The following is a 26,074-nucleotide window of genomic DNA, read 5'->3' as shown; positions in this document are numbered from 1 at the left end:
GGCATCAGATTTACTATTAGATTTGTGTAAATACACTGTTATACATTGTAATGACTTTATAAGATATATTTTGCCTTGTTATGTAGCACAAGTACCAATTAGTGGCATTCCTTTGGGTATGTATTACTTTTGAACCAATGTTCATGTATACATTATATTATACTTTAAATTTTATTTTGATATTTACTTATCAGCAATGTGGACGCAGGTGAGGCATAATTATTCAGATGTCTTTTGAATTAGGTACTTATCTTAACAAAGTTGTGGTTTAATAAATTTACTCACTATGCCTCAATTACAAATGATCTTTTACAATCAGGAATCAAAGCAGTAACATTTTTTAGGAGGTCACTTTTGTGGTTCGAATGGAGTGACTCAATAATTTTGCATTATGCTGCATTTTGTTCACATTAATGTTTATTTAGAATTATTTTACTGGTGTAGACCTGTTGTTTCTGAATGGTATGTGTTCATAAGTGTGCCAAATCATAATTTATTTACCTGTTACATGAACACTAAACAAATTTAGCATGCACCTTTAGAAATATATGAAACATTTGCTCATGCAAGCATGTGATGAAAGTCTGGAATCCAATGAACATATATACAGTACTTCCTCAGAGTGAAACATTTTCCTTCTGAGGGAAGAATTTCCATCCGTGTGAATTGGAGTAATTGCGGCTCTTAAGATCACAGGAAGACAAGATCAGTTGAGAGCCAGAAGAATCTGGTACATTTGATGGTGCACGTTTGGGCTACAGTTCAAGAGGGAAATTTTGAGACTGATGGTCAAAAAGTTATTATTTGTGTCACCTTCCCCCCTTAGTTTATGCTAGAAGTGGTTTTTTATTCATCTCCAAGTATATAGTGCATGAGTTTGATTGTAGAAGTGCACTTGTGCACATTACAAATATTCAAAACTTCACTGCCTCGAAGGACACCACCCAGTAATTGGGCAAGGTTAACTTTTGAAAAGAATTGACAGCTTGTGTTGTGACTCTGGGTTATGAAAAGTAACTGGAAAGTTATTAGAAAAAATTCCTTCTCAAATAATAATTTTGTATTTATTTTACTTAGGTGTATTAATACTGTCTGGGAAATGAAGAGTATTTGGAAGAATCAACCATTGTCAAAGGGCAGATTACCTGCATTTTTGTTAGTGTGGATAAATATATATACAAATATATGGCAAATGTTTTGAAATAATATGCAAGTGTTGGTTATCACAGGTACATATTTATTACCTTTCTTAATCTCTAGTGTATATTAATAAAATTGTTACCACTTCAAATATCCTTGTTTAGCTTCAGAATAGCAATATTTTATGCAAAATTACAGCTCACTCAAGTTGATTGTGGTTAATAAATTAAGGTTAGCATATGCTAAATTGAAATGGTAATGCACGCCCTTGGCAATGGGTAATTTTTTTCCATTATTCCTCTACAGGGAAATTCAACAGAGAAAATTTTCAACCATCTTGTTTGAGCTACTGTGCTTACCACTTTGTATTTCAAATATAGTGGAAATAAGGAAGAACCAAAATATGACTGTTTACTGAAAGTTATTAAGAGTGTATTTGTTTCTTGGTGAATTTGTACATGAAGAATTAAACCTTGTAAATAAATGCATAATCCATCTTTTAACTTCGGTTTTTATCAAAATGTGTCACAACCTAAAGCTTATTATTGTTAAAACCTTGCAATTGGCAAAAGGTAGGAACATGAGTACCTTCTGATGGCAAATTTAGCCATCAGAAAAGAACAATTATTGTTGGAGAAAACCGGGAAACCTTTCAGAACTGATCCATAGTATGATGCTGGCTCTAAAGCAAGCCCAAAGACAGGATTCCCCTTTTTCTTGGAAGAGCCCATTTAATTCACTCAAGAAACCTTGTTAACTACCAAAGAGCAAATATCCAGGTACTTCAAACATTGTGTTCACTGGTCAGAAGGTTGTCTGAGGGAGCTTGGCTGTACATTGGCCCATTTAACCTAGAATATTTATGTTAATAGCTGCAGCCAGAATGCAGTGTGTGAATCAGAAGTTGGAGCAAAGCACTGATTGCTGATATTCTTCCTGCCAGCCACCATATGTGTGCCTTTGGCGATGGCGAATTCAGTGCAGTCATTAACAATATATGAAGACTGGTATGCATCCACAAAATCCCAATACAATAGTCACTACATCATTCCAATTGCCAGAAGCATAACATTCCTTGCATTAACAAAATAAACATTTAGACTCATATTAACTAAATATTTAAGTGCATTGATAAATGAGCAACAGTACAGTTAGCACATTAAAAAATAAATTAACAACATATTCCTCTTAAATATCACTCAGTATTGTCACATAATCTAATTATATATGAAATACAAGAAAAAAAGAAATTAATCATATACTGCAAACAAATTCTAACATACTCCCTCTTCCCAATAAATTAATCCCTGCTTTCACCTGAACACTCTCATTCTCTTAGACCTCACCCCTTGTCTTCCCTTCCTCCCTCCCTTCACCCTCTTCCATAGTCCTCCCTCCATCCTTCACTTCAACCTCATCCCTCGTGCTCCCCACCTCCCTCCCTTCAACCTCAACCAACTTCCTCCCTCCCCCCCCTCCCTCCCTCCATTCCTGTACATAACTACGTTCCATATCAAAGTTTTGACTAGCCTTTTCTTAACATACTTTCTCAACGTCCCTGTCATCAATTCACTCCTTGCAAAAGCTTTTTGGCCTAACTCAATTCTCCACACGACCCAACTACTTTGACCATTTTTTCAAAACATTGGCCAGTTTGGCTCACCCGGAAGATGGAATCAGTGATCGAAGGTAAGACGACAGCTCAGAAGCAAAAGGGGGGGTGTTGCGATTTTTACAAAATTTTCACCATTTTCGTTCACGTTTGGTTTAGCCTGGACGACTACATTGCCTACGGGTGGGTGTTGGCATCTTTAGGAAATTTTGACCAATGCGGGTCACCTCGAAATGGCTCGAGCACTCGACGTAAGGCATGCCTGGACGACATCGATGCCAATAGGGGTCATTTTCAGGAAAATTTGACCTTTTGAGGTAACCCCAAAAAAGACAACAGCGCTCAACGGGAGGCATCTTCGGATGGATCAGATGGTACATTGTGCGGTTACTACAATTATTACGAAAACGCGACTATTTAAGGTATCCCTGGGTGGTGGGTATTGTTTCCGAACATCGACAATATTGGTTTACCCAGGAATGGGACTGCCGTTGCCGACGGGAGGAGGGTCTGGGAGGCTTCCATGCAAACGGCGGATGTTTTGCGTTTTTAGGATAGTTTGACCTTTGAACACACCCCGAAAATACCACCAACGCTCGACGGGATGCATTTCATTTGGGCCCAAATCCCAAAGGGGGGGATGACGGGCATTAGAGGAAACTTTTAACATTTTGCTTCAGCTCTGAAAAGACAACACCATCACAGAAGGCATGCCAAAACGTTCTAGATACCAAAGGTACGGCATATTATTGGCATTTTGACGAAAATTTGACTATTTAGAATCACCACGGAAATAGCAACTGGGCTCGTCTTGAACCTGGACGGCTCTGATGTCAAAGAAGGAAGTTTGTATTTTGCGAGAGGTCACCGACGAGCAAAGCCAAGAGTTGTCTGCTCGCGATAACATGGCCAACACTCGCTTGCCTTAAATTATTTAAGATTATACATGTATTCGGCTCTCTTTGTCCCCATATCCTTCTCTGTAATGGTCTGTGATACATTCATCTCCCTTTTCATCCCCCTCAGATATTAAGCGGCGCAATCATCATACCTTTCCCCAAAGCAAAATAAAAAAGCACATTTAAGTGTGATGGAAGCGCTTTCCACTGCTATCATTTGAGCTGTTTTCAATTACTTTTATCTGAAATTAAATTTCACCTTTAGTTTTATAAACGTAGAACCCTGCGAGCAATCACTTGGGTGTGCGGCGGTGGGCGATTACACACCAGACTACCCTTGACCCAAAACACCATTCCCTCCTACAGCGGTCCGAGAGTCTCCTTAAGTCTTCGCACTCATTTGCCGTGATCGCTTGTACTTTCTACTGAGAGTGGATAAAAGCCTCATTCGAATTCAAAGGGGCCCTTTCCCTTCTTCGCGTATACTATCTTCGAAAAGGAGATAGAAATCCTTCCTACATTCTCACCCGTGTCTGTATAACCTCGCTTCGTAGGAAATACTCTCGGCACGGGCCACTCCACCCTTGTCCACGATAAGGAGGCTTAATGAAATGGCCCACACCACCGTCCCCCAAAAGCCCAGTGCCAAATTGAAGTACAGCAGCCCCAACTTACTCCGTTTGGAAGGGTAGCCTGCTAAATTGGGATTCGGCTTCAACCACACTCAGTCGCTGTGTTTGCCATGGTCGAATGCACCCGCGCTCATTGAAATCACTCCCACCCCTCCTCTTATTTACCCTTCCACATAGGTCAAAGTGAAAGGAGCTCCACACCAACAAACGTATCCCCCCCTCCTCCACTCATTGTATCATTCCAATGCACTCATCGGCCAGGTCGTCTAGAGTGAACGAACCTTTCCCCTCTTTTATTCTCGTCCACCCCTCTCTCGTCCTAAACCTCCTCATTCTCAACCCCTACCTGTCCCAGACGGGCGTCATAGCCTCCTTTTACACTTGCTCGCTCTACGCCACTTCACACGCCCGCATCTTCCAGCTCTTCATTCCCTGCATTTCTCCATCTCGGCTTTTTGCCCACGTTGCTTTCATCTGTTCCTAGCAGCCTTCCTACTCTCGAACGGGGCGCGAATGGAGTTATCTGGAAGCATTCTGTTCGTGCCTGCCGAGGGAGGACGAGGAGGGAATGTCGGAGTGAGGGAAGATTGAGCCGCTCCGGTGGGGACATGGAATTACTGGACGCTGCTCCGCGTAATCCAGGTTGGCTTGAATGAGGTACACCAAATCCCGCCGTCGATTAATATTTTAGTAATCTATCCGAAGGGATTTTTTGAAAGATGACGATGATTATACAGCTCGTGATGAACTCACTTAGCCCGCGTGAAACTCTAGAATCCAGTGAATCGGGACATTCAAATCAAATTTTTGTCCTATAGTGTCGTTTTCCTCAATTTATGAATATCACATAATATTCCTATTTTAATTTCAGATTTCTCAAAATATATCGTCCAGAATTTTATTCCGGGGACCACTTAAAAGTAAGTAAAATTTCGGTTTTCTATACTACCACGTCGCATCAATCTATTAGGAATATTAATGTAATAAGTTTATCAAATGTTTAGAGCAGTAATTGGCAAGTAAAGATCCAGGCAGATATATTGCTCATTCGTATCAATTTTCATTTACTAAAGTTAAAATTCGTTTAGAGGGAAGATAATTACTAATAGTCGAGTTATACAGGATATACAGTCGATATATAGTATACCTGTATGTGTCACTTAAAACATGCCACGTAATTATGACCTTGTAAAAAATGTTGCCTTTAACAATCGTTACCTAACATCAATTTTTTATTGTGTTTTTGCATTCTTGGCAAATACCCAAATAACATGACTTTAACAAAGGTGGTCAGGTTGGCGCCACAGCCAGTGTATTGGATTTTCATGCTGAAGGCCTGGGTGCGAAGCTAAGTGGTGGCATAACTTTTCTAAGATATCCTGATCCATATTTTGGTGCCATAAGCTATAATGTAGTAGTCCATCCATATTATGGAGCATTAAATTGTGACCTCTGGCATCTTTCCCTTGCAGTAGACTAATGCTGACATGGTACAGGCTGTCCCAGAATTAGTCAACTATAGTCCTCTCCCACCCCCATTACCCGTTGGCATCCTAGGGCACTTATCAAAGCACAAATGAGAAGATTCATGAACTTCTACCTGAAATACTGGACATGGAGATGAACCTACTCTGTGATCCTTATGTTTGCTTTTCTTCAAATGATCAATTAGGCTTAAAATGAAATATTTCTATCAGGTCTGTGATGTATCACATCCAGTGTGCCTATTTGTGCAAATTATGCAGCTTCTTTTTCACCAGAACTATGTCAGCCCAAGTGTGAGTATTGAGCGATAGCTTGTGCCATGCTTTGTACCATTCCACCCTCTTTTATTACTATGCACCAAGTAGTATCACAATACTGTTCCATCTTCAGGAACCTGTGAGTGCATTGAACAAATGTGCTTACTACTACAGGAATACAAATACAGATTTACACACAAAATATAGCTGGGAGAAATGCGGTACTTCATTGTACTTGTGTAAGTATTTGGTAGTCATCTTGGGAAATATTTTTAGGAATTAATTTTAATGAACAAATCATAGACAATGAGTAGATCAAAATTTAAGAATTTTAATAATGTTGCATTTCATAGTAATTGAAAATAGTGTTACGAGCAAACAATGTAATCAGCATATAGTTGCTTCCAAAATTTAAAAGTTTTTATTGTTAATTGCTTTCATATAGGTATGAATCTGCATTTGAAAATCTTACTTTTCTTACTTAATATAGTCTTATTTTTATCTTGACCCAATTCATTTAACATCTGCCATCCAGTTCTGATACCATGTACAGAAAAAGTTGAAGTAATAATAGTTACACCACAAAGACCCATAAATAGTGAGATTTTTTAGCCAAGTTTTTCTAGTTCTGAAACTATTGTGGATTTTTTTCTTCGTTACTTTGACCCCCAAACTGTTCATGTGGTTGAATGATACTTTTTTTAATCACTAACTCCCCCATGCTGTCACCCCTCCCATTGTTGTACTTTTCTAAATATTTACTTTCTATCTAGAAATAAGATTGATGGACCTCAACTCTTACTCCAACCCTAGAATGAACTCCACTTGAGGAGAAACTGTTTTTTGATTTCTGCAACATCTCCTATTCATCATCAGCATAACTTTGGTGTCACCATTTGTGTGCTCTCAACTGAAAGATGCCATACTATGATGTGTGCTCAACCACATAAGGTCTGCTGAGGCAGAAGAGGGGACAGGGAAGAGAACAAGATACATACTGCAAGGTGTGACGTAAGCTATTTTTAATCTTTATATATTTTATCCCTTCTGTGAAAATTTGGATATATTTGACTTCAAGATCTTTGCAGAGCTTCTACAAGAAGTGGTGAGTGTTATATTTAGTTAGTGGCATGTCTTAAACCAAAGATGACTATTTGTTTTTCAATACATTGTAAACATTTCAATTTATTATTCAAATTTTGATTGAGTTTTCCATTTTCTTCTTCAAATGAATCTTTCAATCAAAGAAAAACTTTTCCAAATCAATCTCATAATTCCCTTAAACTGGTTGATTGTGAGTCAACAAATGTACTCTGTGAAATGTATCCTTTGAACCTTGGTATAAATTTAAGTTGGAACACAGGTGTGTTACTGTCTTTGTCTTTTAAGTTATTTCAAAAAACACAACGAACCTTGTTGACTATTGGGATCGTGGTTAGGATGCTTTATCTACAGTGATTTCAAGGATGCTTAGGGCACTTGTTCTAAGGAATAAGGTTAGGGTCAGTTATTTTTAGTAAAAGGTTGAAATAATCAAGAGCATAAATTAAATTCAATGGACTTAATGGACCCATATTGATGATGTTAAGGTGGTGTCTCTGTTTTCCTTAATCTTGGCCGTTTGAATTTTCACTTCCATGAGTTGGTGGGCATCCTCTATTGAAAATCTTAGCTTATTTGTACAATTTCTGTGGCTTCTATGATGAAATGAAGTTAGAATCAGCTCTCAATGGCCTTTAATTTTGCCTCTCCAAATTACATGTTAAGCAAAGGCTATCCACACATTATGCAATTACCAACAAGGAGAATTGTTTTTTCAATGTCTCTGTTGTGTTATCTTAAGCAACAGTTGAGTTCTGTATGAATGGACAATGTAAGACAGCTGCATTAACCTTTCACCCTCCAAATACCTCCTGGGATGTTTTTAATTATAAAATTCTTTGGAATAATGCAAAACTGCTTTCAGACCAGATAGACTAAAGTATTGGTAAACCCAGGATGACTAATTCATAATATCCCAGTTATTGCCTAACCCTCTGTCACTGCAATCAATACCTTAAACCCTTCTGTTACCTATTTTCTTACCTCTGTTTCAGCCCCAGCCCCCTTCCTCCACGTCCTTCTATCAAATCTTTGCTTTTTTTCTCTGGACTTGCATATTTGTCATCATCTTGTTTTGCTTTGTCATATTGTCCAAGAAAATCTGTTCATCTGCTGCAGAATCTCACTGAAAGGTAATCTATAATGAACAAGATGCTTTGTCTTTCAAGTGATGTTTCCTGAAACTTACCTGGCTGCATTGAAAGCAATGATCAATTAAAGCTTACTTCTTTTAAAATTTCACCCCTATTAAATAACTCCTCTGGCCTACATTTATGTAGACTTACCTGTAATGAAAGTTACTATCCTTCATCTGAGTTGAGAGAATTATTCATTCTTACTTACCTTAGGGGATCATTAAGTCACTAACTAGAGATGTTGATAGATCTTAATACTCAGGTTCTCATAGACCAATGGAATTTTACCCGAAATGGGGCATTGAAGGGTTTTATGCGAGATTGCCAGCTGAAATAACCTAAAAATGATAATGGCATATAAGCTATTTGGATTTCAATCAGCATAATGCTTTGAATAATATCAGGTTTTAAAATATTTGATAAAGCCCATTAAAACAATCCAGATTGCAACTTTTTTGTCATTCTAAGAGGGAAAAGTTTGTTACTTCCAACAATAATCACCTTGCATATATCCTCCAAAAGTGTTCTTAAATATTTTAGCACTTAAGTGTTTTATTTGTGTAGCTTAGGGGCTGAGGGGCATGACCCAAGTTATTTTTCTTATAAGGCTGAAGGGAATGTGGAAGACTTGTCACGGGACTTTGTAGGGACCAAATGGGATGCAGTTAGCAGGGTGCCTTCTCTATTACCAGCTATTTCCCTCCATTGCTTCAATTTCTCCCTTCTATTGCATTTCCTGTCTTCTCTAAGCCCTTCATCACCACAACTCATCGATAGAACATTGGTGATAGACAATGGATTGGTGGTGTTCAGGGTTGCATCAATTGGATTACTGCAAGGAATATGATCATGCTATATTTTGATGACTTTTTGACAGATAAGTTTTGAATTTAAATTTCTAATGTCCTTGTTGGGAATCATGAAGATAATTTCTCTGGACAACCTTGCTCCCCTGAATACTTGTAACTTTCTACTAGGTAAGCCATTAAATGAAAATTTCAATGAAAAAATAGTGAAATAGTGTTGACCTACTTGGGCGAGAGGGTATTTATAGTAATTAAAAAAATTATTTGTAATCAAAGTTAAACTTCAACAAGGTCTGATTTAGAAGTTCATTGCCATTAAACCTATGTAATAGTGATGTTATGGTTATGACTTGCCATACAGCTGCTTCTGAATTCTGATTGTTACAATACAACAGTGGTAAAAGCAAGCAATTTTGTTGCATGTGGGCAGTATTAATGGCAATGGTGGTGAATTTTTGAAGGATGTGGGTATCAGTATTCATTAAATAAATTCAAATATACAATGATTGTTTATAACTTGATACCCACTGTTTAAAAAGCTCAAGGAAATTTCTTTTCCTCCTCTTTGAGAACATGCACTTAATGAAAGTTCGTAATTGATAATTTAAATTACTTCATTCAAATGAACTGTCCAGTGGCAAGAGCTTCAGCCAAGGGGCATCACAGATTATTTCGTGTGAACCTTGGGTTGCTTCCTCATGTGATACCTCCAGAAGGATATAAATGTCATTGAAATGGTAGATTTATGCTACCTGATGAATAGCAAAGATAGTAACTGTGGCAATTCTGTTTTATCTGTTAATCTTAGTGCCATGTCAAACCTGAGTCCCCCCAAGTTTGACCAACAAGAAATTCTCAAATGTATATCCGAAAATTATAATAGACAGTAATGAATTGAAGTGATGTGGACCTGAAGTGTCTTGAAAACTGTTACTTTCCTATCAGACTATAATTTCTACTTTCTGTGTGAGAAACTGCCTCATTGCTCTGAAATCTTAACAATGCAATTCCACTTGAGGGCTGGTTTGATAAGAGACATCTCCTTAAATTAATAAATATTATTAGTACAATGTGTGAAATTCAAATGATAGAGTAATAAGATAGGGCTAGTTCCATTGCCTTAGCCAGCCCTGGATTCCCAGGAAGATCTAGTTGACTGACAAATTGCACATTTAATCAATCAGTCTGTAACAGTCCATGGAGAATTTTGAATGAAATAGTGCTATCAAATATGTACAGGTTTTAATGCAAGATTTTGTCCATAATTGCATAAGGTATTGTTTACAGTCACTGAGTTAGTCAGCTTATAAACTGATTGCTTCCAATATTTATGATTAGTCAAAAATTAGCCCTGCTATGATGGTAAAGGAAGACATCAAATGAACACATCAATGGGAGACATGGTAGGCCAGGAGTGTAGTGCTGGACTGCTGACTGGAGGGCCCGGGTTTGATTTGATGGCGTGCCTCTAAGGCATCCTCAGCTCCACCCAAGTTGTTTTTTTGGGTACCAGATCTTCCTGGGAAATAATGACCGGCACAGGGAAAGGCACTGACCGCCCTACCCTGATGTGTAAATTTAACATCCCATCGGGCTTAGTATTGAGTGAACTCTACCATCACTAACCAGAAAGACCTTTGGGTTGATTGCTGTGATTTTTTGTGGTTTATATCACAGTGATGCCTAGCATCCAAGTATTTAGTGGTTTTCCATGTCATGGCTTGTTTCTTCTGTTTTTATGAATAATAGATTTATCCCTATTTGGTGTAATCAAATCTTTAACATGAAACATGTAAATAAAGACTTCTATCTATATGTGGAGTAATGAAATGTATTAAAAAAATATTTAAAAGGCAGCCAGCCATTCATTTTTTAACTGCCGGAAGCCTGCTGCAACCGATAGACCAAATGAACAGAAGGTAAGTAGGTGCCTGTGGTTGAAAATAGGAATTTCAGCTGTTTAAATTGAAGTGTGAATTAATGTGTTAAATTATCCAAGTTGGAAAAGTAGAAAACAAACACCAATGATTTTATTGCAATAGTGAAGTGCATAGTGAAGAATCTTTTGATTGGCCCTTTGAAATGGTCCTTAAAGACCAATGAAACCCAAAGGGCCTTAAACACTTACTTATACACGGCTTACTTTTATTTAATCTTTATTTCAAATGCTGCTGCCAATTAAGTTGCCAGGCATGAAGGCTAATGATCTCCAATCCTTCCAAACGCTTTTGCTCTCCTTTATTTTCCACTTTAGTTTCTCAAGGTCCAAATTCTTAATCTTAAAACTGGATAATTGAATCTGAATGGAGAGGTGCAATGAAATATGAAGAGCATCGATTAAATTTTGAAGATAATCTAGTATCTTCCATGCCTACTTTGGGGCACTGTTTTTGTTTTGGCAAACAAGTTCACCCTGAAATTCCCATTAAATTAAGATTAGAATCCTTCCATTGGTATAAAATGTTATCTAATCCTTTCATTGGCAGGTAAATCTGATCCAATAAATTACTGTTCATCAACTATTTTGATCAAAAGTTACCACATTCATAATCCTTGTTTTGATGTCAAATTCCATTCAAATCAAACCTACTACTTGATTATAATTGTTTTATTTTAAATTCCATGGTATGTTATTTTCATGATATTGCTACATTTTCCTATTCTTTAACATAGGTAAAATACTAAAAACAGTAATGTGTGACAACTTCCTTGACTCAATTAACTAAACAACCCAATATCAAACACTACAGTAGACCCCTCCTTCAATTTATGGATACCTCCTTATTCCATTCTGTGTAATATGCCTCTACTATCACCTACCCCTTCCTCACCTATCTTTTCCCCTCTTTTGCTATTTTCTGCACCCCATTGGTAATCAAAAAGGTCTGCATCCATCTTTCTTGCCTGATTATTCCCAGCGATCCCCTCTCCTATCCCATGATTCATAGTACTTCCTAGTTAGTAGGCTAATACTATGCAGTTCCGAAATTCACTACAATCTAAATTCCTTAGGCCTGTGCAGCTAAGTAAAGTTTTATTAGATTTTTAATGTGAATCAAGGTTAATTTTTTGGTGCAATTCAAAGCATATGTTAAAGGTTTTCCATGTTATTCGGCGAAAGAGTAAATTATTCCTTAAATTTTTCATCCAGACAAAATATTCGGTGAAAATTTTTTAATGTACTTATTTTGGATTTAGGTGAAAGCGAAAAACACTTAACTGGAGATGAGGGAATATAGTCCCCGAAATATCAGGGACATGGGTTTTGTCAAACCCAAGGAGTCTTCAAAAATATTTTTGCTTCTGGTATTGATTAACAAGATGTTGACTTATTTAGTTGAAACTTTGTATTCTATTATTTTGAAATTAATAAAGGTTTTGAATCTATTCTTGTATTTGATTCTTATGCATAATTAAAATGTAAATACAATGACTGTAGTAATCAAGACCATGAGAAATTTGCAACTGCTGCAGTGGATGGAATTGCATAGAACTGCACCATTGAAATTGTTTTGAGATCACGTTCTAGAGGAATATTTGGAGAAATCTTTATTAAATAATAATAGTGTTTTGGATAAAACCTATCTTCTACACTCAACTGGCAGTTTTCATTGAAATAAAAAAATACATATATTAATGAGCCAGGAAATATTGCAACAAATTAGGGTTCCCACCCCATTTTTAATTAGTGTAATCTGATAAAAACTTAGCACAATGGAAACGAACCCAAAGGTCGATTTGGTAGTTCACCCAGTACTAAGCCCAACAGCTTGTGAAGTTCACACATCAGGGTATGGGGGCAAGTTCCTTTCCCTGTGCCGGTTATGGTTTCCCGGGAAGACCCAATACCTGAAAAACACACAGCTTGGGTGGAGCTGCAGGTGTCCAGAGACTTGCCCGGGAATCGAACCCTCCAGTCAGGAGTTGAATGCTCTACCCCTGGACTACAACGACCCACATGATCTGATAATTAAATCATTCATGTTTAAATATTACCTCTTTTATATTTAAATATATTATGAAATTCCAGCTCATTATATAAGAATGTGCTAGAAACAATCGGTAAGGGGCGTCATATTTTATATTAACCGTTCCCCAAGTTGGAACGAATCCTATAAAGCCAAATAAGAAATAAATAATGCATTTCGTGTGGCCATGTAAAAATTGAATTTCGAAAGCACACGTTGGGGTCTCTAGTGGGAAAACGATGTATTAGGATGTGCTGCTTTTTGAGGAGGTTTCAATCAGTGAAGGCATGCGCCATCTGTTGGCTGAACCCTCAACCAATTTGTTAATTAATTTTTTGTTCGGTAATTTTCAGTTGAGTGTCACCAGAGATTTTGACGGTAGGTTCAGGATGCCGCGGAAGATCAGGAAAACAATTAAATATTGAATATTTTTGTGAAAAGGGCTGCCATTTTTTCCGGCCGGGCGGCGGGGCGCCGGAAAAAATGGCAGCCCTTTTCACAAAAATATTCAATATTTAATTGTTTTCCTGATCTTCCGCGGCATCCTGAACCTACCGTCAAAATCTCTGGTGATACTTTTGTGCATATTTATCGAATCGAAAATATTTTGCAAAAAAAAAAATTTCGCCTGCAAAAGTAAATCGGAGTAATACACGCTATAGCCTCGCCCCCACAATCCGCCTCTTATCCCCCAGGCTACTGGGTTTCTTGTAAATTTTACGTTCGGAACTATACTATGTTCTGCAAAACTACGGACTTCGCCGATTTTTTCTCAAAATCACCTCGATGAACTCAGCAAGGTCTCTCAGCGGTCGAATCCGAGGCATCTGCCTGCCTCGACGCCTCTCTCGCCTGACGAGGGGCTCTGGACTTAGAAAATTTTTCGCTGGGTGGACTCGGGACTTGAACACTTATATTTTCTTGGGGAGGCTCAGAAACTCACCCAGGGCCTCACCGTACTCCGAGACGGCTCGTGAGCGGTTGGCCGTCGATGGAGCTACTCTTTTTTTGAAGCGTGAGCCAGTTCTTGGAAAACATTTGATACCATGATTTTTCGCATGCGATAGACCAATTAACTCTAATTATTGAATTTTTGTTTAGTTCGATGTACGATGTAATTTTTTACCCGGTGCCAGCACATGTAGCTCATATGTTTATTGTAATCACGAATTTCACCTTAAAAATCAAAGAACAATTGTTCAGAGTGCATATTCAGGATAGGATAAAATTACTTAAAAATAATTTGGCAACATTTTAAGCTACCAACGTACAGATTAAGGCATCTTTTCATATTTTACATATGTTACTCAATGCATATTTTCTACACTTAGTGAAGCTACTAATTAATTATTATCTTGCTGATAATTTATTGAAATAACGCCTCTTTTACGGTTTTTTGCCTTTTAAACAATCAATTCGATAATCATTTGTTTGGAATAAATATTTGCATTAAGCCCCAGTATTCCATTCAAGTTAAACCATCCACTTGTAACTGCTTTAATTCATACCGAATAGAATAACCCACATTGTCGAATAAATTCAAACTGCCATTATTTTCTGAGATTATTAGAATATATTTATTTACAGTTATCTGTACTTCACGTAACAATTCAAATCAACATTTTCATTTTGTGTTAACCTCAGATAAAAATCCATTTTTTGGATGAATTCCTGTGTCTCTCACCTTTTAATTCTCAAGCAGCATATTAAGGCAAAATTGGTTATTCAAAATTTACACAAAGAGGAAGATTAAAAAATTAAACAACATTCATTATTGTTTCTTTCATCTTTATTACTCAAATACATTTCTTGAGATATATGTGTATTAGACATTGCATCAGTATTCCAAATATCCTCTTAACCAAAACATTTTACCGAAAAAGCAGTTAAGGAGTTGCAATCTTTTCAGAGGCCTCATTTAAGGCTGACACATGAAGTGCACTTCTTTAGATGCTGTCAGCACTGTCCAACTTGGCACCAGCAAGGAAATATATGTACATCTTCGTTCCTTATTTCCTTCGGTGATGAAGGTGCTGATCAACGTCGATTCTCATGGATGCTGCTCTTCTCAGCTAGCACAAGCATGCAGAGGAAGGCCTGTGGGTAAACAAATGAAATATGATTATGGATTTTCATTTAGTGGTTTTTTTGTAACTACTTTATGGAAAAAAATACTTGTGTGCTCAAAAGGGCTAAAGAAAATTTACTGGTTTAAGATTGAAAGAGTGGTTCCCCTTTAAAAATAAAATTGACTCTCGCTTGAAATTATGCATATGAGCACATTGAAACATCAGAGATAACAAACAAGCTTTAGTTATAATGGAAATAAATTTCATTAAATGGTTTTTAGTGAAACTGATTCAATTCATCTATGACAATTTATAGGAAATTATTTGATTAACAACTGCAGCTACTTCACTAAGGTCATTTTGCACCACTGTCGATTTCAGATAATGCTTATAGGTTAATTTAAAGGGTTTTAGAAAAGGCAGAATGAAGGGAAAGAGTTGATGCTGGGGATGAAATTGAAAGTAGGAGTTAAATTTGTGAGGTGGAATACCTGACACCCAGTATGCATCACAGCTTTGACATAAGTGACCTAACAGGCATCACAGGAGGAAAACCACTAGTAAACGTCAATACCAGAATGTCTCCTTCACAAGAGATCATCCATCACTCATAAGAGAAATTTTTTAACCATCTGGTGAAATCACAAATAATGTCAAAACCAGAAAACAATGAAACAAAAAAATTGCACATAAATTAACTGAAGGAATGAGTGCCCAAGTAATATTATTAATGTCCACAGACCTTACATATCATGTACGTTGGGAGTCTACAAATAGATAAATTTACAAAATACATTTTGCACTATAAACTGAAAAAATTAAGTGTATATCAAAGAATGTAATAAAAACTATGCATTGCGATTACTTTGTATGAAGGTATACAAAGCACAGCACAGAATCTAATTGCTGTTCTTTGCATTTCCGGGTACTCCATCCACGTTGGTTGTCTTTTGGTGATGACAGTTTCACTGGCAATCGTCTTCAGGTCTAAGGTATTTTACAAAGAAAAGATGAAAGAATGATGAGTAACTCTTAAATGATACTTTCATAAAATTTAGAGTAATTTCATAGATTTCAAAAGAATTTATCTCCAAGAGAAATTGATCAAGTTCTTGACATAACATTTACTGTGGGTAAAAATAATTTTGTTAAATGAAGGTGAGGAATTAATGCTAATATTGATTTTACTGAAATTCCAATGGGTCAAGTGTTGGTTCACTGCCCTGGGGGCCTGGATTTGATTCAAAATTATGCCGCTTGAGAACCTCCACTTCATGCTCAGGAAATTTCAGGCCCCAGATCTTGCTGGAAAACCACAAAGAGGCACAAGAAAAGGAATTAGCCCCCATTATTACCTTGTGAATTAGTGAATGTCACATAAAATTCAGCTTATTACTAGGTGAGGTATAAAAAAGCCATCCTACGAGTTTATTAATGCTGTTGGATAAAATAAAAATAACATTCCAGTCAGCGTAAACTTAGCATGTACTATGGCTTCATCCAAATCCATAATACTTAAGGTAAAATTTAGAAACAATATGAAAATCAAACTAAGCAAATGATTAAACAAGAGTAACCACAGTGATGAGCATAAAGATTGATTTCCTTTTATATTAGAGTGCAGCTCACCTCACAAAGGCCTAAGGCTTGTGGGATTAAAAAGTTTGACAGAATACCTCACACCCGGTTGCGAAGGTGTTTGGCAAATTAGGGCATCAAGCCAAAACTAAGGAACGGAGATGAGGCAGTTCATTTTCTTTGGCAGCCTGGGGTTTGTATGTTGATCACCCTAAAAATAAAAGAATTACAGTGAAGCTGGGAATTTTCCAAAGTCACCAGGAATCAGGCCTGGCCGTTCAGAGTTAAACTGAATTATCTAATCCCTTGGCTACCACCCCTCTTGGAGGAAATTACTGCATACTAAATTTCTGTCATAAGAAGATGTTAATTTAATGATGGAATTAGTTCATCAGTGAATAAAAGTTTCAAGTTTGTATTGGGAAGACAAATACAGCCACTTCTCTTCTCAACCTTACCAAAAAAGAAAACCTAACACCACGCACTACAATAAATCCTTTGGTTCCACATTCATTCTACCTCCCTCCATTCCACCTAGCATCCCTACAGTCGCCTGTCTTGACTAAAGTTCTCCCCTTTCATACACTCAAAATATGAGGCTTCAAAGCGTGGAAATTTATTTTTTAATGAAAGGAGAATGCTATGCATTTCCCACAAAGCTTTTATTTGCTAAATCTGATTTCAAAACAGGCGTCATCTTCAGGTTCCCAAGGATTATGACTTCGCATTGAAACAAGATGTCGCAAAAGTAAAGTTTTGCGGAAAATACACAGTCATTTTATTTCCGGCCGTATTTCTTAGTCAACGTTTACACCATTTCTACTTGCTAAAACAAAACATGAATAATTCACCATCGTACTTATAATACTTAAGGAGCGAGTGAAAATATTTGGCACATTGTCTCAGTAGAGCCAGAGTACCTTAAATTGTAAGATTTTACCCATATTTTCTCCTCTTGGCAGCAGCAGGTGGACGTTTCTTCAGGTGATTTTCCTGCAGTAGGCCCAAGATGAAATGAGGGAAGTTTGACATCAGCCTAGGAGTGACATCTGAAGCGTATCTGTGGAGACACCAATTTCAAAATAGTACGTTTTTAAGACTGACAAAATTAAGGAATACGTGGCTAATTTCACCGACCTCCAATGCGCCGGGACGGTTGCTTTATTTTCCTTACAAGGATACCTGGGAAATGCATTCCAGTTGCTCGCAAACCCAACGCTAGATTTGAGCGCACAACCTCGGTGCTTGGGTCGCGAGTGCGACGCACTAATTGGGCTGCCACCGTCGCGTACGAAGGAATGAACTACAAAATTCAGGCTGAATTTTCATCCAATTAACACGCGATCGAATCTGCAGTCCCCCCCATTTCGAATCAAATGCCAAACGAGGGGTAGACCAGGACATAATACGATTATAAATTGTGGAGAGCCTACAATGACAAAGAATTGCACGTCGCAAATCGAAATTTCGGTGCGGGCACACACAAGATTTGGAAGCTGTGCCGTGATTGCAACCTCAGTATTTCCGAGGATCGACAGTATTTGTAATTTCAGTGGAGCCGGTCGAAAGCGGAGGAAAGGTGGAGAGAAACTTGACGTCGCCAGTAGTCCACCCGTAACGAAAGGCGCCAAGGGGTCCTCCTCCACAAAGCACCTTTATCGTAGGGATCGATACACCACCGAAAAACAGCGGCTGCCGCTAGGATTCAAACATGGACCCTCTTGGTGGGAAGCCAGTACGTTACCCACCGCACTATCCCGATCCCCTGTGATGACAATTACGGGACCATCATTAATACATCCCCAGGACAATAACTAACGACAATTGAGCTAAGCTGAAGATCGGATTTACCGCGTACGTCAACCCTTTCCTCAGTGTATGTACATACGGATGCCAGTAAGAGAAAGCGCATTTCAAAATTATTTTTGTAGGCAGACTACATACGTACCAACATGTACCGGCAGTTTTGGAATATGACCCAATGATCTAGATAATCGAAAACTAATAATTAGAAACTTGATACACTGAACACGCTTATGAAGAAGCTTAATCTACCACTGTATGTTTGCCCTGGGCTTGTATTAAATCGCCACTCACCAATGATATATCGTACATACAGCTTGACCGTGATTTCGACCGCTTACTCTTCTCTAGAGTACTTCGACGATACGCCCTTGAGGGTTCCACGGTCTCCGGGATAGCGAGGAGTCCATCCGCTTCCAACGACTGGCTCAACCCGACTCTCGAAGCGATCTGCCGTGACACAATGCCCGTCGCCAAGTAGGGTGGGGGACGTAGGGGGGAAGGCGGGGGGTTTATTGAGTCGGAGACTTCGAAAAAGAGAGAGTGAAATCGAATTGGGACAACGGAAAAGGAGGCGGAGGGAATAGTTAGCCCATTTCAATCCCGAAAGTGCGTATTTCGCGTATCTTCGCAGGGCTTTGCACTGGAGCGAACAGGAGTCCGGCAGTTAACCGCTCCCTTCCTCGCCGAAACCTTGAGTGCCGAGTGGAGATAGGCCCCGGACACCCGTTTTCACGAAATCCAGAGCCGAAGAGGAATATTACTGCCAGGTTAATACCGAAGTTCCAAAACCTAGTTGGGAACCTGATCGGCTGGTGGTCTTGGAGGCAGCTGTGTGTACATCTGCCTCCAAGACCACCAGCCGACGATATGCAATAGCGTGCCCATGCAGAAACGTGCGCGCGTCATTAAACGAGCCATCGTGTGACCATTCAGTGAATCCAGAATCGGGTCTCATTGTTAGCCCATTACCATACAAATACATGCCGTAACACATATAAGTAAATGAGCCCAATTATGATGCTAATGCCTTGCGACCCAGAAAATAATTCCCAAGTTTCAATTGAATTGGCGATAAAGTACTTTAAGGAAAATTTCATCAGGAACTCGGTAAAATAAATGTGTTGCGACGACTATTCTATATTATACTACCCTCAGTAGGTAGTACGAACCTGAATGTTACCTTGGTTTTCTTTGAGTTTATTACATAAGGGCATGATATCTTGTACATGACGGGGAGGGAGGGTTGGATGGAGGGTTAGAGGAGATGGGGAGGGAGGGTTGAGGCACTGGTGAGGCAGTATTCCTAATCCCGTCTCGGAAGTGCGATGAGTCAACTGCGTCCCATGCGGCGGGCTGTGGAATGCACTAGGATATCCTTGGGTAGCATTCAATTCCTCTTTAGCGGTGGCTCAATCATCTCTTTGGTTGCTCTTAATCCCCCTTCCCTCATGCGGGTAGGGGGATTGAGCATTCTCCCGCAGTATCTCTGCCTGTCGTAAGAGGCGACTAAAAAGGCGGGGAGACATACCCGAAAAATAACCCCTTGTAAGAAAGGTATTATTCCAGTCTATTGGGTTTACTATCTGCGTACGGCCATAACATCCGGCCCGCGATCCACATGGGTGTTTGCCGCGCCTGGAGACCCGCAAGTGAGAGTAGGGGTTCCCGGAGGGTGAGCGCTCTGGTTCCCAACCAGGTTTTGGAAATTCGGTATGGACCAGGCAGTAATATTCCTCTTCGGCTCTGGATTTCGTGAAAACTGGTGTCCGGGGCCTATCTCCACTCCCAGCCAATTGCCATTAAATATATTTTGAAAGATGATTCGAAGTGGTACCTCTTTTTTCCGGATTCTTTCACTTGCTCCTCCAAAGTTATCGCTTTAAAAAACCAATCATAACGTTTCAGAACATTCCGATGCATGATACGAAGAACGCAACGGAAAAATCGTGCTTTGTCAATTACAATGTAATCAAAATCAGAATTCACAGTGTACTAAGCAAGTACAAGTACATGTGAGAGCATAATGGTCTCTATGCTCTTACGTGACCTTTTTCCACCGACTAGAATATATGAAAAGAATTTATACAATTCATTATGGCTTGTTAATCAAAATTCGGACCGACTGTAAATCAGCGTAAAACTTCTTGTCCTATCAAAAACGGGAAAGTTGAGGTCAGAAGACATTATTGCTAGTCCTTTTCGGTGAAACTTAGTACTTGAAACTAGGCGAGGAGTATGTCTCGGCGCCATAACACAGTGCATCTGCGATCAATATTTAGGTTGCCCCGAAGGACTTGGAGAGAACCGCATATTTATGGTCGCCATTTCCATCGGAATTCTCCAGGAATTTGGCCTTTGAAGCCATTCCTTTCCGGTGAGAGGTTCAATTAGGCATTGTAGGCTTACTTCCCTGTTTATTTATGCCTGTATTATTATTCCAAATATCTTAGAATATCTAAATATAAAATCTTTACTTCCTCAATGACACTGTACTTTTCTCTTAACTAGAGATGATTGATGACATTCGGTAATTGCCTTAATTTATTAATTTACTTTTTTACTAAAAACATTTTATTTCATGTAATCTTTTTTATAGTGTTCAGGTTACCACCCCTCGAATATCCCTACAGGTTTATCACCTTTTAATTTATTGTGTAGGTCTAAATTTATTCTGCTGTGAAGGAAATACATTGTTAATTGTTAAAATCGTTATTTTTCACCTATGAGGCTCCAAGCCATCCCGAAGACTGTCGGCGCATACCTTTCAGCCTGGGAGCAAGAATTTAGCAGTGATGTTGATAATGTATTATTACCCCCATCGGACTACGGTAGGAGATAGCATGTCTATGAAATTATAGAGATCAAGCGTAGAAGATGGATTTATGATGTAATTTTTTCCAAGAACGATAAGGGATCAGAGTAACATTGTCCGACCGCAGTGCCATTTCTTCTTCAATACCAGCATTCAGGTTTACGTAATTCTTGCTCCCAGGCTGAAAGGTATGCGCCGACAGTCTCCTTACGTCCCCACTGCTTTGATCATTTTTTCAAAAAATTGACCATTTTGGTTCACTCATTTGGTTTGGTGCAAAAGGGGGGATTGGGCGATCTTTACGAAATTTTCACCATTTTCGTTCACGTTTGGTTTAGCCTGGACGACTACATTGCCTACGGGTGGGTGTTGGCATCTTTAGGAAATTTTGACCAATGTGGGTCACCTCGAAATGGCTCGAGCACTCGACGTAAGGCATGCCTGGACGATATCGATGCCAAAAGGGGTCATTTTCAGGAAAATTTGACCTTCTGAGGTAACCCCAAAAAAGACAACAGCGCTCAACGGGAGGCATCTTCGGATGGATCAGATGGTAAATTGTGCAGGTACTACAATTATTACGAAAATGTGACTATTTTAGGTATCCCTGGGTGGTGGGTATTGTTACCGAACATCGACAATATTGGTTTACCCAGGAATGGGACTGCCGTTCAAAATGAGGCATGCTTGGACGGCTCCCAAGCCAAAAGGCATCTTTAGGGAATGTGTCGAGCATTTTCAGCAAAATTTGACAATGCTGGTTCACCCTGGAAACAATACCTACGATCGACGGGAGGAGGGTCTGGGAGGCTTCCATGCAAACGGCGGATGTTTTGCGTTTTTAGGATAGTTTGACCTTTGAACTCACCCCGAAAATACCACCAACTCTCGACGGGATGCATTACATTTGGGCCCAAATGCCAAAGGGGGGGATGATGGGCACTAGAGGAAACTTTTAACATTTTGCTTCAGCTCTGAAAAGACAACACCATCACAGAAGGCATGCCAAAACGTTCTAGATACCAAAGATATGGCATATTATTGGCATTTTGATGAAAATTTGACGATTTAGAATCACCACGGTGTTGCATCCGCGTGTTCTGTCGTATGATTCACCAGCCAAGTAATGGCGTGGGTCTGAGCATCCGAGTCACCGCTGGTGATTCGATGTGGACATAGGCCCACAGTGTTAACTGCTGACTCGCCGTGGACTACGGACCATTGGTTGATGTCGAACCCCCCCCCCTTTATGCCTGGACAGGGATGTTGATAACGACGACGGGTGACTGATGTCATCCCGAAGAAGCCAGTCTGGGACTCGAGATCAGAGAGGAAGGTTGGGCTGGGCCCCTTCTCCTGGTTCGTAGCGCCAAGCCGTGTCAAGGGATATAGTAAACTTTGTTGTAAACTATTTCAGCCTAGACTACATTAAATTTGGGTTTAATCGGGACCGCCGTTGTGCACTCTTTAGTTCTTTCTTTTCCCCCATTTCTATCAACGAACTCCTCCCCACGTCATAACCCACCAAACTAAAAGCCCCCGTTTACCCTCGAGGCAACCACTCGACTCGTGGGGTACTTTCTCGTGTCGCCAATATCCCCTCGAAGACGCGGGGATACGACATAAAAATCTGGTGTCAGGTGTGAGGTTTGCGTTTGGCTTTTTTTTCTTTTCCTTGGGTTAAGAGTGGCGCATTGGGTCATTCTTGATACATTTTGGGCGGAAACATCGGAATAGCGTGCTTTCTGGGCTTCTGAATGGAAACCGAGCGGATCACCAGCGAGGAAAACGCAGACGGACGGCCGACGAAGGGAACGACGACGCACCGCTGGCGAGGGAAAATCGCTGACGGATCGTACATCGGAGGCGAGCCAAGGAATGGCGGTCGATTTCTCAACAACAGTGTGCTGCGGACGCTAGAGAACTGCTAATTTTGTAAGTAAACCACACTTATTCCCTATACCCTCTCCTTAAAATATTGGGCGAACTTTGAAGTGTCAATCTTGGAAAATGGCCAGAAACGGGGAGCCGGCAGAAAGTCGTGATTACTGTGAAATTTCGGAGGCGATGAAGATTATCAGAGAACCGTATAGCGGGAATACAGGTAAGCTACGAGAATTCATAGAGAATGTCGACGTTTTTCATCTTGCTGACCCTGCCGCGCATGATAGGCTCTTGAAACTCGTGAAGGCGAGGATTACGGGTGATGCGCGTTCGAAAATTTCAGCAAGGGTTAACACGCACACGTGGCCGTTGGTTAGAACTATTTTGGAGGAAAACTTTTCAATGAGGCGTACTTTGGACTTCTACGCGTGTACCATGTTTAATTCTAAGCAAGGTCCTAGAGAGAGCATAGCTAGTTGGGGGAGCCGAATGGATTCCATGCAATCCGATCTCCGTGAGGCCGCTAAGAGAGTGTCGGCTCCTGAGGAAATTAGGGGGGACGTAAATTTAGTTGACCGCTTGGCTAAGGCATGCTTCACCCAAGGGTTGGCAAATGAGCGCATCCAGACTATTGTGAGGAGCAAGGGTGAATTGATTATGTTGCCCCATGCTGTGGAAATAGCACTGGAAGAGGAGAGCGCTATCTTGTCGCTGAAGGAAAGGGACACTCTAAGGTATCCTTTTAGGTGTGAAAATTGTGGGAAATCTGGTCACATCTCGTCAGTGTTTTCTAAAGGGGTCTAAGTCAGATCAAGCCAAGGGAATATATTTTGTGGGAGGAGCAAATAATCCTGAACACGTGGGAAATAGAACGCGTGTGAGACCATCAAATCACTCAGAAGAAAAGGATGTTGCAGGGCGGCCGAAAGGAGTAAATGTTTTCGGCGGCATGGAAAATATGGACATTGCGCCAGGGATTGTCGCAGTAAGGCAGAGTGGCCCCAACGTTCGAAACCACTACTGAGAGGAGATACCGACACAGATGGACAAAGGGGTTTTGAACCAGCAGCCAGGCAGGGAAATAAGGCCAAGTTCAATGAGAATGATGGTGGAGATTCCGTCACCTTCGAATGCAATGAGTGTGAGAAGGACGAGTTGTGCTTGCTGTTGGACACGGGGGCTGACGTAAGTCTAATTAAAGGGACTTTATTAAGGAAAGGCACCAACTATTTCCCCGAGGAGAGAATATCTCTAAAAAGAATAACGGATTGTCTCATGCACACCGAAGGAAGAGTGGATTTAACGTTAAAGTGCCAGGGTAAGGAATCCACCGTAGATTTTCACATAATAGATGACTCCCGTTTGTCTCTTAGCTTTGATGGAATTATGGGAAGAGATATGCTTGGAGAATTAGGCGCTGTGGTGTATGTGGAGCAAAAGAAGGTACAAATGAGGGGACTGATGATTGAGATGGATTAGTGACCGGGAGCAGAAAAGGAAATGAAAAGTAAGCTGACGATTCCCGCCCGCTGCGAACGTTTAGTGAAGATCCACACCCCATCCATAGGGGAAGGACTATTGGCAAGAGAGAAATTACGGTAAGGGCTTTATCTGGCTGAGGCTTTGACCGTTGAAATCTCCGGAGAATGCATAGCCAGCATAATTAACACCACCGAGGCGCAAGTAGACTGTGAAATACCCCCGAAATTATTGGAAAAGATAGAGGAAGAGCCGCTGGTTGGAATTTCACATGTGAAGAGACGAGACGTCACACGGGCAAAGCTTATTAAAAAGCAGCTGCGCGTTGGCCCTCTAAGTACGAGTTCTACTAAGTTCGTAAATCAGAAGCTGAAGAGTTCCTAGAATTATGCATGTCATACCATGACGTATTTTTTTTGCCCGGGGATAAACTTACTTGCACTCCTGCCGTTTCACATACAATTCCAACTCCTACCAGAGAAGAAGGCAACGCCATCAACACTCGTCCATACAGTATTCCCGAAGCCCACAAGGAGGAAGTGCAGAGACAGATCCAAGAAATGCTGAGAGACGAAATAATAGCACCCAGCAGAAGTGCATGGAACTCTCCTATACTGGTCGTCCCCAAGAAAAAAGACGCGTCCGGGAAACAAAAGTGGAGAACCGTGGTTGATTACCGGAAACTGAATGAAGCCACGGTGGGTGATGCGTTTCCATGCGTTACCAAATATTACGGAAATACTTGATCAACTTGGTAAGGCAAGGTACTTTAGTACTCTAGATTTGGCCAGTGGCTACCACCAGGTGTCTATGGAGGAGAGAGACAGATGCAAGACGGCTTTCAGTACGGGTAACGCCCATTTTGAATTTCTAAGAATGCCGCTTGACCTTAAGGGGGCCCCCGCTACATTCCAGCGGTTAATGAACACCGCTTTGACTGGGCTAAAAGGGCTGCGTTGTTTTGTTTACCTTGATGGTATCGTTGTTTTTGGAATTGATTTTAAGTCTCATAATGAAACACTGGGGGAGGTATTTGAGAGACTGCGTGGGTATCAACTGAAACTACAACCGGCAATATGTGAATTTTTACAAAGGGAAGTAAACTACTTAGGGCATGTAATTTTAGACGAAGGTGTAAAGCCGGATCCTCTGAAGACTAATGCGGTAGAGGAATTCCCACGACCTACCAACACCAAGGAGTTGAAGAGTTTTTTGGGACTGTGTGGCTATTACAGAAGGTTCATCCCTAGATTTTCCCGAGTCGCCGCACCCTTGCATGGATTGCTAAAAATCACGGTTAATTTCAGAGTGGAGGACGCACAGGAAGAAGCCTTTCGAAGCCTAAAAGAATGTTTGGCGGAGGAGCCAATCCTCCAATATCCTGATTTCACGTGTCCTTTCACCCTTACT

General features: G+C 40.1%; 1 long non-coding RNA gene across 1 annotated transcript; it reads right to left on the bottom strand.

Moving 5' to 3' along the window:
- Positions 1-14,818: 14,818 nt before the first annotated feature.
- LOC139692426 (uncharacterized) lies at positions 14,819-18,913 on the bottom strand. Its single transcript, XR_011701755.1, has 4 exons — positions 18,781-18,913; positions 17,624-17,743; positions 15,971-16,092; positions 14,819-15,133 (listed from the first exon to the last, which is right to left on the bottom strand). It is a non-coding gene; the product is annotated as an uncharacterized lncRNA (long non-coding RNA).
- Between the last annotated feature and the right edge of the window lie 7,161 nt (positions 18,914-26,074).

Source organism: Hetaerina americana, unplaced genomic scaffold, assembly GCF_022747635.1.
Source record: "Hetaerina americana unplaced genomic scaffold, ioHetAmer1.1.p SCAF_4, whole genome shotgun sequence".
In the NCBI taxonomy this organism is placed as follows: domain Eukaryota; kingdom Metazoa; phylum Arthropoda; class Insecta; order Odonata; family Calopterygidae; genus Hetaerina; species Hetaerina americana.
The sequence above is the reverse complement of the archived record's forward strand: the minus strand, read 5'-3'. Positions and strand labels throughout refer to the sequence as shown.